Source organism: Pieris brassicae, chromosome 5 (assembly GCF_905147105.1).
Source record: "Pieris brassicae chromosome 5, ilPieBrab1.1, whole genome shotgun sequence".
Lineage (NCBI taxonomy): Eukaryota > Metazoa > Arthropoda > Insecta > Lepidoptera > Pieridae > Pieris > Pieris brassicae.
This window is the reverse complement of record NC_059669.1, coordinates 5024849-5038696: the sequence shown is the minus strand read 5'-3', so window position 1 is coordinate 5038696 and position 13848 is coordinate 5024849. Positions and strand designations below refer to the sequence as shown.

Here is a 13848-nt window from a genome sequence, read left to right as displayed (position 1 = left end):
TCACTGTGGTATAATTGACAAAATTAAAGTTTTCGAATATCATTTCAATTGCCTATTTATTATAAGTATATTCACATTTCTATTTCTGTCTATCTGGACAGAAATAATTCACCGAGAAACATTTATAATGTTTTGTTCTTCGAACAAAATGTTTAATATTGGTATATTTTTCTTACAGTTTGTAATTGTCTCTATGCTGGCAGGAGCCCTGGCTGCTCCAAAACCTGCTCCATCTCCTCAATATCTGACATATACAGCAGGCTTGGACTACTTGTATCCTGGAAATGTTCCTTCTGCTATCTCGCCGTATTCTTCATCATTCTATCCTCTTTCATATGGTGGATATCCTACCGATTACTTTCCTTATCCTACCTTCCTGCGCAGAAAATAAAATAATACTGATTTTGTTTTTAACTACTGGCTATATTAATAAATACTTATACTTATAATTGTATGTGGCTAATTATTGGTTACCTAATGATTTATTTATTTACAAAATCCTTTAGTCTTTTTATGTATGAATTTGAGATATGCAGTCGTTTATTTATCCAAACGTTTAGGGTGCCTTGGGTGCAAATACTTTTATATACATCTTTTATTATAAATAAAGTTATAAAGATTGGACCAAATAAAGATGGATTCCGCAATATCTTTTGTATAAAAATCCATGGTGATTAAGAACGATGCTCTGAAGCCGGACTATGATTTCCAATAATTGACTAAAACTTACTAAAACTATTTTAAAATAAGAGCGATATGTATAACTTTTCCTCTTCCCTTGTCGCAATTTCGTCCTATTCTTCTTAGCTTACAAATCTTGCAATATAAACTTTTAAATCTCCTTATTTCTTTGTAACTAAGCTGGATTTTTTAAATATTTTATATTTAAATCTGTTTTTGCGTGCTGTGTTAGCTTTTAAGGTGTAATTTACTGCTTTTCACGTTTTCGTAAGCAATATTTCAGTTATATTAAAACTACAATTAGTTGACAATTAAATAAATAAAATATCAAATTCAAATATTGCCATGCGAGAACAAAAACGGTCGAAATTATAATCCTAAATTCCGCTACAGTCGGAATTACAATTGAATTTATTTAAGAGTTGATTTTTAAAGTGAATAAATGAGTGTAGCATCACATATTTTTTCAATTATTTTTAAATAAATTTATCATTATTACTCTCACCTAAATTCCGAGCTATTAATGTACTATTGTTTGATTAAAACACCTAAGATAACAACACTGTACGCAACATTAGCATAACATCATAATAGTTGACGTACAACGTAGTAGAATCGATTTCATGGATTTTGTATACTGACAGTTCAAATATGTAATTGTGTTAAGGCAACTTCATAAGAAAAATATTATTTAGCTAACTAATGTTTGAGGCGTTCGTGCTTCTACCGACTAATACAAAGTATCTAACTCCTTTAGCCACCAAACCATTGCAGTGACAAAATGCTGAAATTATTAAAAATAATGATCTCGATCGGAATTTAGATTACCTGTACCCTGTATCTAACAATGATCAGAATAATCCAGTGGCGCAACTACTTCAGTTTACATCTGGCTCTTTAAATGACACAGGGCGTTTCTGGGACTAACACAAGGGATAAAGCAGTTTTCCCTTCTAGGGTTAAACGCATTCTTGATTTTGTAATTCATTGTTTAAAAATTATAAATGAACACTAACATAAAAATAAGTGTCTCAAGAGCCACATCACCAATATTCAATTACTTAAATCTAAAGACATTAAATTAATGTGTGGTACATTGTTTTCTATCTCAAGGATTAATTATTAATTAAACCGATTACCCAAAATACCTAAAACATTCAATGGCCCTACAACCTTTATTAGGTCTGGGCTTCAGATTTCTTTATCGGTTTCATGATCATTTGTTAATCTAATAGGCAAATGGGTGATCAACCTTTTGTGCCTGACGCACGCCGTCGACTTTTTGGGTCTAAGGCAAACCGGTTTCCTCACGATGTTTTCCTTCACCGTTCGAGCGAATGTTAAATGCGCATATAGAAAGAAAGTCCATTGGTGCACAACCGGGGTTCGAACCTACGGATGAGAGTCGCACGCTGAAGCCACTACGCCAACACTGCTCAAAATACCGAAAAAATACGTATCGCGCGCTTTAAGTTTAAAAAAACACAAAAATAATAATGCAATAGATTCTTAGCTCTAAAAAAATAGAACAATCAAATTAGACTTTGACCGGATGTCGTATTCGTGACTCAAAAGCAACAATTACTTTTCCGACGAGTTGAATTCACGGCTACAGGAAAATTGGAAAATAGTCTCTCACAGAGTTTTAATGATTATTGTCACCTTTTAAGGCCCTAATGTGCAAATAAAGATAATGACAGAACCATACACGTCTCCTCTCTGTTTATAATTCAGCACATTTTATTTTGAACAAAGCTTACCTAATTGTAAATGTAGCACTCGTACTGTTTTTGTGCTCGTAATTCACATTGATTCCCAATGAGTTCTTTTGTTTTTCCTCAGCGTAACGACTAATTTCAAGGACTTATTTATGTATAAATGTTATTAAATTCGTAAAAATAAAACAGTATCATTGTGATCTGAGAGATTGGAAGACTTATTTGACTGTTAAAATTTGAGACGATGTTTACTAAGCTGGTAAGGGTTATTATAGTATTTACTTCAAACATTTTACTTGAACAAGGTCTAGATTATTTTTAATTAATATTGTTTTAAATAAAATCCTTAATCATTTACAACCTCATTTAAAAGGACGCTTTTTAAGAGTTCAGTATGCAGATTTAGTTTTTAATATATTTTCATATTTAAGAAGCTTTAAAATTTTCATACTGTATATTAATCTTTTATTATTTATTTCATATATAAACACACGTGAACGTATGTGATATTAGAGAGATATTAGATATTTAATATAATTTTTATTAAAAAGATATTTATAATCTAGTTTTAACAATAACAATAGAACTATATAAAGAAATTTATTATAAAAGGAAACCCCAAAACCCAATTTTTCGCGAAACATCGAAAATAGCAGATGAGTTATACAAAATATTCTTTGTAAATAATCTATTGTGTCATAAATAAAAATATATGTATCATTTAATAGAAATCAGGTGAACTTGAAAAATTTAAGGTCCATACGAACCTTTTTATGTATTGTATCATTTGAATATAATAGAAATGGCGTTTACATATATTTTTCTATCTAAGGAAAATTTGAAATATTTTAGCCGTTTATTTATTGTACATGATTGAAGTAAGATAGTAAAAAGCTATAGTGATCCAATTGATGATAACAATAATAAACAGGAAATGTAAAAAACACTATATCAAATTAGTCCAAGTACTTTTTTGTAATTTATTGTAGCATGTTCAGTCTTTTTATACTATATTTTACATTTTTATAGCAAATTCAATGAAATCAGTTCTTTCATAGGCGTTGTTGGATGTATAGTTTTAATTTAATTTAGGACGAATGCTGTACTTGATTTAATTTTACAGGTCATCCTATTCGCCGTTTTGGCTTTCGCCATGGCTAGACCTCAGCAGCTATACTCCGGATATTATAATACCTACTCAGGTGGATATCCAAGCTATTATGGAGGCTACTCTGGTTATTCAAACCCATTAGCATACAGCGGCTACAGTGGTTATGGTAGCTATCCCTATAACAGTTATAATGGTTACAACGGATTTTACTAAGCAAAACCTTTATACTAAGTCGGTTTAAGAATTCTGATTTTTGATAAGAAACAATTGAATTGACGTTTTGTTTTTATTGAAAAGTTTTATTATAACCCGTCAGACATGTTCAATTCAAAAAGATGTATGTATGTAATGTGTTGATGTGTTAATAAATAAATTTGGTTTTGGGAATTTACAGTGTATACCTGATAATGTTAAAAAAATCATATGGAACATTGTATGTCATGATATCGTTAATAAATAATATTAAAATAATATTGTTGTATCATTTCTGAATTATCTTTTAATAAATTCAAATCCAAACCTGTAGTGTTTCTTTAATTATGCACAACAAATGGAAATATTATATTTTGATTAAAAATTACTCATCTATAATTACTTAATGGTACTTTGTTTATTTAATTACAAAGTATAAATATCTATATATATCTATCTCAGAGGAAACGAAAGAAATTTTTGAAAATGCGGTTAATATAGTTTCCGTTAAATTTAATTAGATTTGTTTAATACACTAAGATTATTAAAAGATTTAATTTTGACGACTAACTTTATTTGAAAGAATCAACAGTATAGTGTAAAGCACATAATTCTGAGCACCGCCTGATGCCTGCCTGATGAAATTATGTCTTCTCCTTCGTGGAAATAAACACTTACTATATATTTTTTATCAAATGCGATAAACATTATAAAATAGACGGAAGGATAACTGCGTAGTTACATATTAAACGTATCATTAATTTTTTGTATGTATTTTTTTAGGTTCCTTTAAAAAACGTCACTGCTTGGTTCTTAATAAAGAACAGGATTATTAAATGCTTTTTATGCAGCAATATTAACAATTGAAATTCATTTGCAACAGAGTCATTTCTGAGTTATTCTGATAATTATTCTGCACGTGAATACTGCTGGTATTGTAGTACATATTTATGTTCAATATTATGTGCATTTATTAGAGATACTATATATGTTTATGTCGTTGGCATAACGCAGTTTCGATCATTTCATGACGTGGCAATAACAAGGCTACTCTAAACATATACAGATGTATATCTATTTTATTTTATACTATTCTTTATTTATTTTATTTTACGTTGGACGTATTTGACCGTTTCCTATTTATATTTCTCTGCGTGAAACAAGGATGGGCGAGGGAAACCTCATTGCTGCACACGTACATGCGGAAGATGAACTTATACATACATACCAATTAATCAATTTTATCACCGAGACTTAAACCTCTAATGACCCGTTGCTGTATATATACAATTCCTGTATGTAAAAGAATTTAAAAAAGGATCCAAATATTAAAATTGGGAAACATATATTAATTTTCATCTGTTTACGTAGAAATTCTAAGTAGTCTATAGCTAGTAACTGACTAAACAGACTAAAGATTAATTAATGTAATACGTGATGCGTACAAGCTAAGACAGATATAATAATGATACGCCACATACTCGTATTTAAAAAATTGGTAGATGCGTTAATAGCTTCTTCTTATTTTGTTTTTAAGTCCTTTTAATAATCTTGACTGTTATATATCTATTTAAATTTCGCGCCTTCTAAATGTCATTCATTGTTTTGTCTTTTCTTTACTCTGTGACATTGCGAGTTAACAGTATTGTTCTTTATATTTTTATTTCCCAAAGTGTCTACCATTACAAAATTATCAGAGAAAAGTTATTCTATAAATTGAACAATATAGAAAGTTGTGGAACCCTAAGGTTTGATTATTGCAAATTGAAGCCGCCTAATACGGATGTAATTATTGACATAACCATCGAATACATTACCTGTGAAGATCAAGGACATCAATTATGGAGACAAGTGCGTGAGGCGTGGTCAGTCTTGTTTTATTGTATATAAACTAGAGCAATAGTGTAATCGATATCACTTGAGAAAACGCATCCAAGAGACCAGCAAAATGTTCTTCAGATTCGTAAGTTTTTTATCCAATTAAATTGTAGTTGACTAGAGTCAATAGTCGTATTGCGCCCTGCGGAGTTATAAGATAGAAATAATTTTCGTAGTATTCTACTCGATTTTCGATTCAAGTCGTCAATTACCTATATATGTATTACTTACGCCTAACGTAAACAATTCAAAGCAACTAGTAATATAACCATATTTGTCTATTTTAATTTTCGTTATTTATTTTAACCTTTTGCGTTTGGGAACGTTGATATGTAACTATGTAATATTTTAACTTATTCATTTATTTCTGCACGTAAATAATTTTAAACAAAATTCAATCTAAGTATATCCTTTATTTATGTATAAACTATATTTACTGGAAAGATTTATTTGTTAATAATTAAAAAAAAACTACTAAACCGAATTCTAAAATTCTTTCACCATTAAAATGTTACGTTTTGCTTTTCACATATGGTATATTTATTTCTAAAATATTTTAAAAATAAAAGTTCTTTCATGTGAAGCCAGAACAGACTGTTAGTAATTCATATGAGGTCTACGGCATTTTAGCTAATAGGGTTATTGTTTAACCCTGTCATGCAAATTGCTTTAGTGAAGTTATATTTTATAGGCTTTCTTATCCCGTATATATTGTTGGTATTGCCAATACCAAGTTAATTTTCTTTGTTCCAAATTAAATTTTCCAGAGCCTGATTATTATTTTCTCGACCTTTATATGTCTTGCGAGTAATTTATGAAGTAATGTAATATTATTAAAATTATTAAATCTCAACAAAAAAATGAAACAATATTCCATTCTAAATGGCCACTTTCTCACAAAAATGTAGTTTTGTGACTCCTTGACACGCCCCACGAAACCATCACTGACGCAGGATGATGACCACATTGTGTCTTTCCGACCACTTGAGTAGCTTCTTTAAAACTGTGAGCGTCCACTTTATCATTTTGCTCATTGTAATGTTCTTCAATCGTGAAAATTTTTTCATCGGTATCGGAGGAAATTTCTGTGCTTTTTATCTGCGACATCATATACATCATTACATTTTTATCACGACAGAAGGCGTTTTGATCGATCCTCTTTAATTGTAAATATTGATTTAAAGACGATAAGCACCGAGCTTCAGGTCTTGTTTTATAATAACATAAAAATGAAGTGTTGTTGTATCTGTTGATAGCACGATATACGACCTTACGGCTGATACCGAGCGTTTGAAGTGTCTGGAATGTGACCGGCGGACTTTGTGCAAGGCGATCACTGCAATCCTATTTTCTGTAACACCCCATTCCATATTTTAAGTTTGCAATAGAACTTACGAACAGGCTAGTTATATAAGAGGTGGTTCTTGGAGTAAATTTAATTACTATGTTGTATTCTAGAATTGTTTGAAACACGTATTATGTCTACATCAAAGCTGGGGTTTATAAATTCGTGACTTTTATATGACTGTCCGCCCTTCACCACTTCAGACTCATTTTCAAGTGTATGTCAACGTTATACACTCAAACGAAAATCTTTTCTTAAAAATACAACACATTCGATTACGCCAAATATATTTTGATATGACATAGCAATTGCTTATGTTCACGATGTTGGAAAAACATATTTTTTTCGTATTGTGGCATATATGTTTGTTATAAATCTCTAGCAGTTTGTTTCAAAAAATTATTATAGACAAAGGTTAGATTATGAATAATAGATTTCATATTGGCATATGAAATTAATCATGCCCAAGTAACTACCTTTTATAAAATAAATTTGTTTTACGTAAATCAGTATTATGGATTATGATGTTCAACTAGGCCGTCTAGTTGGTAGACTAGCATACGGCTTGTTAAATATAATAATTTTGTATTGTGCCTTGACTAAATAAATGATAAATAATGAACTCTCTATGATACATTTTTATGTTTTATTTTAGCTCGCATTCTTTGCTATTGTGGCGGTAGCTTTCGCCAGCCCAAAGCCGGAACCTGACCCACAAGTAGTCGCCTACACCGGCCCGGCAGCCTTCCCCGCATTCTACGGAACCGGATACGTCCCAGCCGCTTACACATTCCCTTACGCATACAACCCTTATTTTGTACGATAAATATACAAATTTAAAAGTCTGCACTTGAAGCGATAGTAATACTTAGTAAATTGTCACGACGACCAATAGCATGATAACTGACTTTGTTTCGCCTCTATAAATAAATTCTTCAATTTTTATATGTTTTTATTTCAATATATATATATTTCAAAACGATTGTATTTACTAAATAAATTCCCCTTAAAGAGGTGTTTAAACAGCCTCTTGCACGTGAAGCGTCTATTGGGCGCCATTAAGTTATTTATTTAAGGCTTATTTTCATGTAGATTAGTCGCCGTGGCCGAATCAGATGATTTACATACATTACATTTAAATATATAGAGGTGGAGTAGATTTCCATACTAAGCTGAATCCGAGATCCTGAAGATTTACTTCACAACACAAAAAGAACGATTCAGCCGTTTAGGAGGAGTTTAATGACGGACAAGAAATATTAACACAATTTAATTAATACTAATACGCATGGAATTGCATATAAATCTTTCGGGTTGTCTCTCTCCCTAAAATATGGTGAGGGGGCCGATGGCTGGCCATGCGTGATACTCGTGAACGGGTGCTACTTGTGGTGACTGGTCGTACTTGAATTCGTGTACCGTATACATTTATATGCAATTCCATGCGTCGGGTTGTCTCTCTCCCTAAAATATGGTGAGGGGGCGGATGGCTGGCCATGCGTGATACTCGTGAACGGGTGCTACTTGTGGTGACTGGTCGTACTTGAATTCGTGTATACGGTGATGTTAGTTATTTCAACTATGTAATTGCGCGTTGTTCCCACGAGAATGTAAGTGCGTGCTCCTATTTAACCATGCCTGCTGGTAGAGGATCTTAGACAATCTGAGGCAAATCATTGTTTTTAATTTATTTTATTATTATTTATTACTTAAGATGTCATGTGGAACATGGTGTAATGGTTGCAGCTCCTTACAAACGTTATGAAATAAAACAAAGGCGAGTTTATTGCCAGTTCTTCTCTTCCGTTCTACGCCCTTGATTTGAGAACTGGCAGTAAATATAAAATTAGGAGCAAAAGAAGTACATTGTGTTATCTATATGAATAAATGATTGGTCGGTTAACGCTTTTCAAACATTAACTCGAAATATATTTGTTAAAGTCGGTAGGGTCAAGTCTGCCCTAAGATTCCTCTCTATGAAATATTGTAAATTTATAATATTAACTATATTAACAGGAAGTATAGTAACAAAAAAAGAATTAATTAACGCTTTATTAAATGACGTTTTTGTATAAATATGTAACCACGGTAACACAAAGATCTTCGAATAATAAATTAATAACTGAATTAATTATGTTGTTACAAGGCATTACTAAATTATAATAAAGTACTTTTTAAATGTGTATTACTAAAAAGGTTACTTTATAAAACAAATCTTTCGAAAACTGATCATTAGGATGAAAACCTTTGTTTTTAATAATGCTATGGATCCTTTCTTTTAAATAAATTTAAATGATTTTATCGGACTCCACTAGCTATATGTTATAATTAATCATTGCACGGTTTTGAAATTACAACCAACATATCCAACATATTATTATTATAAACTTATAATTATTTACATAATTTTAAATTTAAAATTTTCGACGTTTCGCGTGCTTTACAGCGTGCAATCAATAATAACAACATATCCTATAGTTATAATTAATTTAAATTAAAAGCAAACAAACTGAAACAATATTTCTCAAATACTCGAATATAGAACCTCTATGCATAGTCTCAACATAATCTTAAATACTCAAATTAAAATATATCGGCATATGTGCGAGGGCAAAAGCCCAGAACCAGTCTGTTGTACAGATCCCCGTTTGCAAAGACGATGAATATACTGAATGCTGTCTCCGACATTATCGACATGATTCGCAGACTGAACATACAGTCCGGATGACTTTGCCGTGAAATGGCAGCCTTGTTCATCCATATCACAGGTTCTTACCTAGTTTGGGAACCAGTCTCCTAATACGTTCTTTAATCTTACTGTTGGTTGCAAGTGTTATATGGCAGAAATAAATGTTGTATATCTTATAGTGTATGTATTTTTGTGAATGAATAAATTTATCAGGGCTATGAAGAAAACATTGTATTAAAATAACACTTTATTTAACATACGCATAACAAACAAACCTTGGAAGGAATCAACAGTATCGTAACTAAAATCGCTTTGTACGTCTACTTAGTTACTTCCGGTAGTACCAGTCAGCCGCGTAGGCATAAGGCAAGGTGTAAGGAAGCGATACAGCTGATCCAGATAGGGCAACTGGCGCGTAATCCTGATAACTCAGGCCTGAACCATAGGAATATCTGTAGTCAGATACGGCCGTGTACGGTAGTGCGGACACGGGGAGTGAGTTTAGAGATGCAAAAGGTGCTCCGACAGGCGAGACCAAAGGTGATGAGGCAATGTATGCGGCTGATGGGGAAGTCAGTAAGCCATTGCTTATTAGAACAGCTGGGTCAGCCGTTGCAGCAGAGATCATAACGGCAAATGTTATCTGTGAAGTGATATTTACGTAATTTGAAATAGTGCATGATTATTTTTATATTAATTATTATAGTTATTTATTATAATTAAGTTAAAACTTTAAATAGAATCTTAATTTCACTTTATTGCGTCATTGTCTATGGAAGATAAGAAAAAGAGATTTCCGTTACATTTAATGTGGAATACGAATTTCTGTGTCTGTTTCAATTATATATTTTTAAATATATTCTTCATGATGTTGAAAGAACTTAGCTCATTTAGATGATGGTTAAATATTAAAAGGCATTTTTCATGCTAAAACAAGGTCTGCGTCTAACATGTATACGTTACGATAACGACTAACAAGGTAAACAAACAAGCCCTTCAATTATACTAAGTTATACCGATATTAAACTTCTGCATTATATAACCTGTTACGGTTAGTTTATCATGATCGCCACAGTAAGTGATAGTAAATGACCGCTAAATATAATCTATGCAATATTACTTACCAGTACAGAATTCATTGTAATTTCTTACTAGTCCTTGTCTCCTCCGATGGACAACTGAACACCATGAATTTTTTGAAGCTTATATATTTCGGACCGGCTAAACAGTAACAAAATTATGAATACATCAGTGTCTTTTGGAGTTGCGATTTAAGTTGAATGCCCAAGGTCTTCCTGAATGGGTTTCCCGTAAACAAAAGAATGTATAATATAATATGGCTGAACTAAAGCATCTGAAATCATCTTTTCGTTCGTGACCTTGTCTCGCAGATGCCTACAACTGTAGGAAGATAATGGCTTAGATAGGATTGTTCAGTGACAATACGCGTGGGAATCACACGCTCGTCTAGCCAAGGTATAAAGTAATGCTAATTTCTATTCAATAATCAATTACTTTTTATATATTAAATTATTTGTTATTTAATTAGAAAAATACTTAATTCTTATGCAATTAATGTCTGCAACTAATTATAAGTTAAAATATAAGTAGTGTTTTAGAGAACAGATTCATTGGGACAATTTAAAGATTTCTTCTGCAACATATCTTTGATGGCATTTATGAACAGCGAAGATGAGCAATTAATGTTCTGAAATATTTTGTACATTTTAAGGTACACTGAAAATGTACCTAGCAAAAACTACTTGAATATTACTTTGGTAAAATAACTTTAATGTATATATTTCCATTATTATTATATATATTGATTATTCATATAATAGAAAATCTCGAATCAAGGTTGGACATAATATATCAGTTGCATAAATAGATATAGAAAATCATTGACATTTGTAATATAATTAAAATACAATAGGAATTATAATTATATAGTGCTAAGTTATTTACATTGGTTTTTGTAAAAAGATTTATTTTCCTTACCGAACTGAAGAAGTAGGTTATTATTACGATGACAAATACGTTTGTTTGTTTTGAAGCATTTCTCCTCCGACCGTGGATCTGAATTGAAGATTCATATGAAACTTTGATTTGCGAATAGAAAGAGTTTTTAATCTATTTGATAGTTTTCAATATATAAACTGAAATGTCATCAAAAATTTAAAATCAGATTACGTGATTAGCCGCTTACGAGACGATGTATTAACACATATGGATTAAAGGAAGACATTAACGATGAATGGAATTTATTGACGATCCAAATCAATGCAAGTCTTAGTTGTTATGCAGTATTTTACGTAGTAGTAAAATATTGCCATGTACCATTTTAAAGAACGCTTTTGTTTCTTTCTGTCAAATTTTATGTACGCTGTAAAAAGAACAAGTCAGTACTTAAAACAGTGCAAATATCTTATTTTTTATGATCTATCTGGGGTCTAGTAATTGACTGAATACCAACTATAATATCACATAAAAATATACAGTAAAACCCACTTAATATTGTACCTATTTCATACTTATTGAACAGTGTTGGTCTAGTGCCTTCAGTGTGCGACTATAATCCCTGTGGTCGTTGGGTCGATTTTTTTATATTACATAGTTATTAACGTATTGTTTTCATTTCTTAGGTAAGTGATACACTCTATAATATGTCTAATGCATATTCCTACATAGATCAGGATTCAAGAAGAAACAATAAAGTTGGCGTAATAATTTATTTTGCCTTATTCAAATGTAAACATCGTAGGTCCAAAATCGAGTCATCGGAAGATCAATAGTAATAAGAGTATGGTGCAGCGTAGGGGTAGGCGGAGTAGGCGGAGTAGGCCACTGGGGCATACGCTGAGTAGGCGGAGTAGGCTACTGGAGCGGTGTAGGCAGCGGCAACTGGTGCAGTGTAAGCAGCAGCTATGGGAGATGTGTACACCAAGGGCTTGGCTGCGGCGAAAGCCAACAGGGCGAGGAAGACCAACTGAAATTGAAATAACACATTACTAAATAAAATGAACTAGGCTCGAAAAATGAGTTCGATTTCCGAGAAACCAATTTTTGTTTTGAGCTAGTACATAAAAGATCAATATCATAAGGGTTAGGCTCTTGCACTTTTGGGACCTTTTCTTTAATAAAAACACAAAATGAATCGATGTATTTCATATCTAACCGATAATTCATTGTTATTTAACATTTCTAAATAAATATTTCGTCAAACAGTTTCTGATATAATGAATATGATATTTTAAAAACAATTTTAAATACGACACATTTTTTTATTGGTTTGTTTCACTCACTTTGATTTTGAGCTTTTACATCAAATATTTTAGATGACCGCAGTATAGACCAAATAGTCAACGTTCATTGTGCATTAATCTATGGGTTTATAGTCATTAGAAGGATTATCAGAGTTTGCCGTTAATATGCATAAGTTAGCTGTAAGCCGCTAGTAGATTTAGATGGCTTCAAAAAATATCCATGAATTTATATTATGTTGTAATTTATATACAATGATTTCACGATGTATTGAAAAATTCATAGCATAAGTCCGTAGGATTGTATAGATATTTGACATATCTATAGAATTATCAATAGTAATTGCTAACAATACTAATAAAAATATAATCTCTGTGTTTAATAGAAACATCAATATCACACGATTTATAATTCTTGTGATTGAAATTTTTCCTAATTATTATTAAAACATTTTAAGGCCATAATTTATAAATTTCGATTTATATAGAACGATACAACATCTTACAAAATTTGAGCAGACATTTGAACCCACTAATTAAACTTTTTTTTAAATAAAATTATTATTATTAATAGATTAAAAAACACATAAAAACCGGATCAATTACTTTGATATTTAAAGATTTAACAATAATATAAATTTGCACTTACGTATTTGAACATTTTGTTTTGTTTAGTTTAATTGTTCACTGAACACTGACTACCTGCTGTTTTATCCAACTAATATATACAGGACAATGATGACACCCGATTCTTGGCTTTACATCGCAAGGACATACTATCGGGACGTATACGCGGTTTGAATATAGTTACACTGCAGCATTGTCTTCCTATATAGGATGTTATTTAAAAACCTTAAAAAAGATGTAGTTTTAACAGATATATTGATGTACTTTTGTTATAATTACCGTACATAAAGTAATCCCACAATTAACATAAATTAATATAATAAAAATAATAATTTACCTAAAAATAT

The 13848-nt window shown here is 31.3% G+C and overlaps 2 long non-coding RNA genes across 2 annotated transcripts; one reads left to right on the top strand and one right to left on the bottom strand.

Moving 5' to 3' along the window:
• The first annotated feature begins 5399 nt into the window (after nucleotides 1-5399).
• LOC123710421 lies at nucleotides 5400-7870 on the top strand. The gene is made up of 2 exons (XR_006753826.1): nucleotides 5400-5665; nucleotides 7581-7870. It is a non-coding gene; the product is annotated as an uncharacterized LOC123710421 (long non-coding RNA).
• Nucleotides 7871-9848: 1978 nt separating this feature from the next.
• Nucleotides 9849-10961, bottom strand: LOC123709975. Its single transcript, XR_006753780.1, has 2 exons — nucleotides 10739-10961; nucleotides 9849-10257 (listed from the first exon to the last, which is right to left on the bottom strand). It is a non-coding gene; the product is annotated as an uncharacterized LOC123709975 (long non-coding RNA).
• Nucleotides 10962-13848: the final 2887 nt, after the last annotated feature.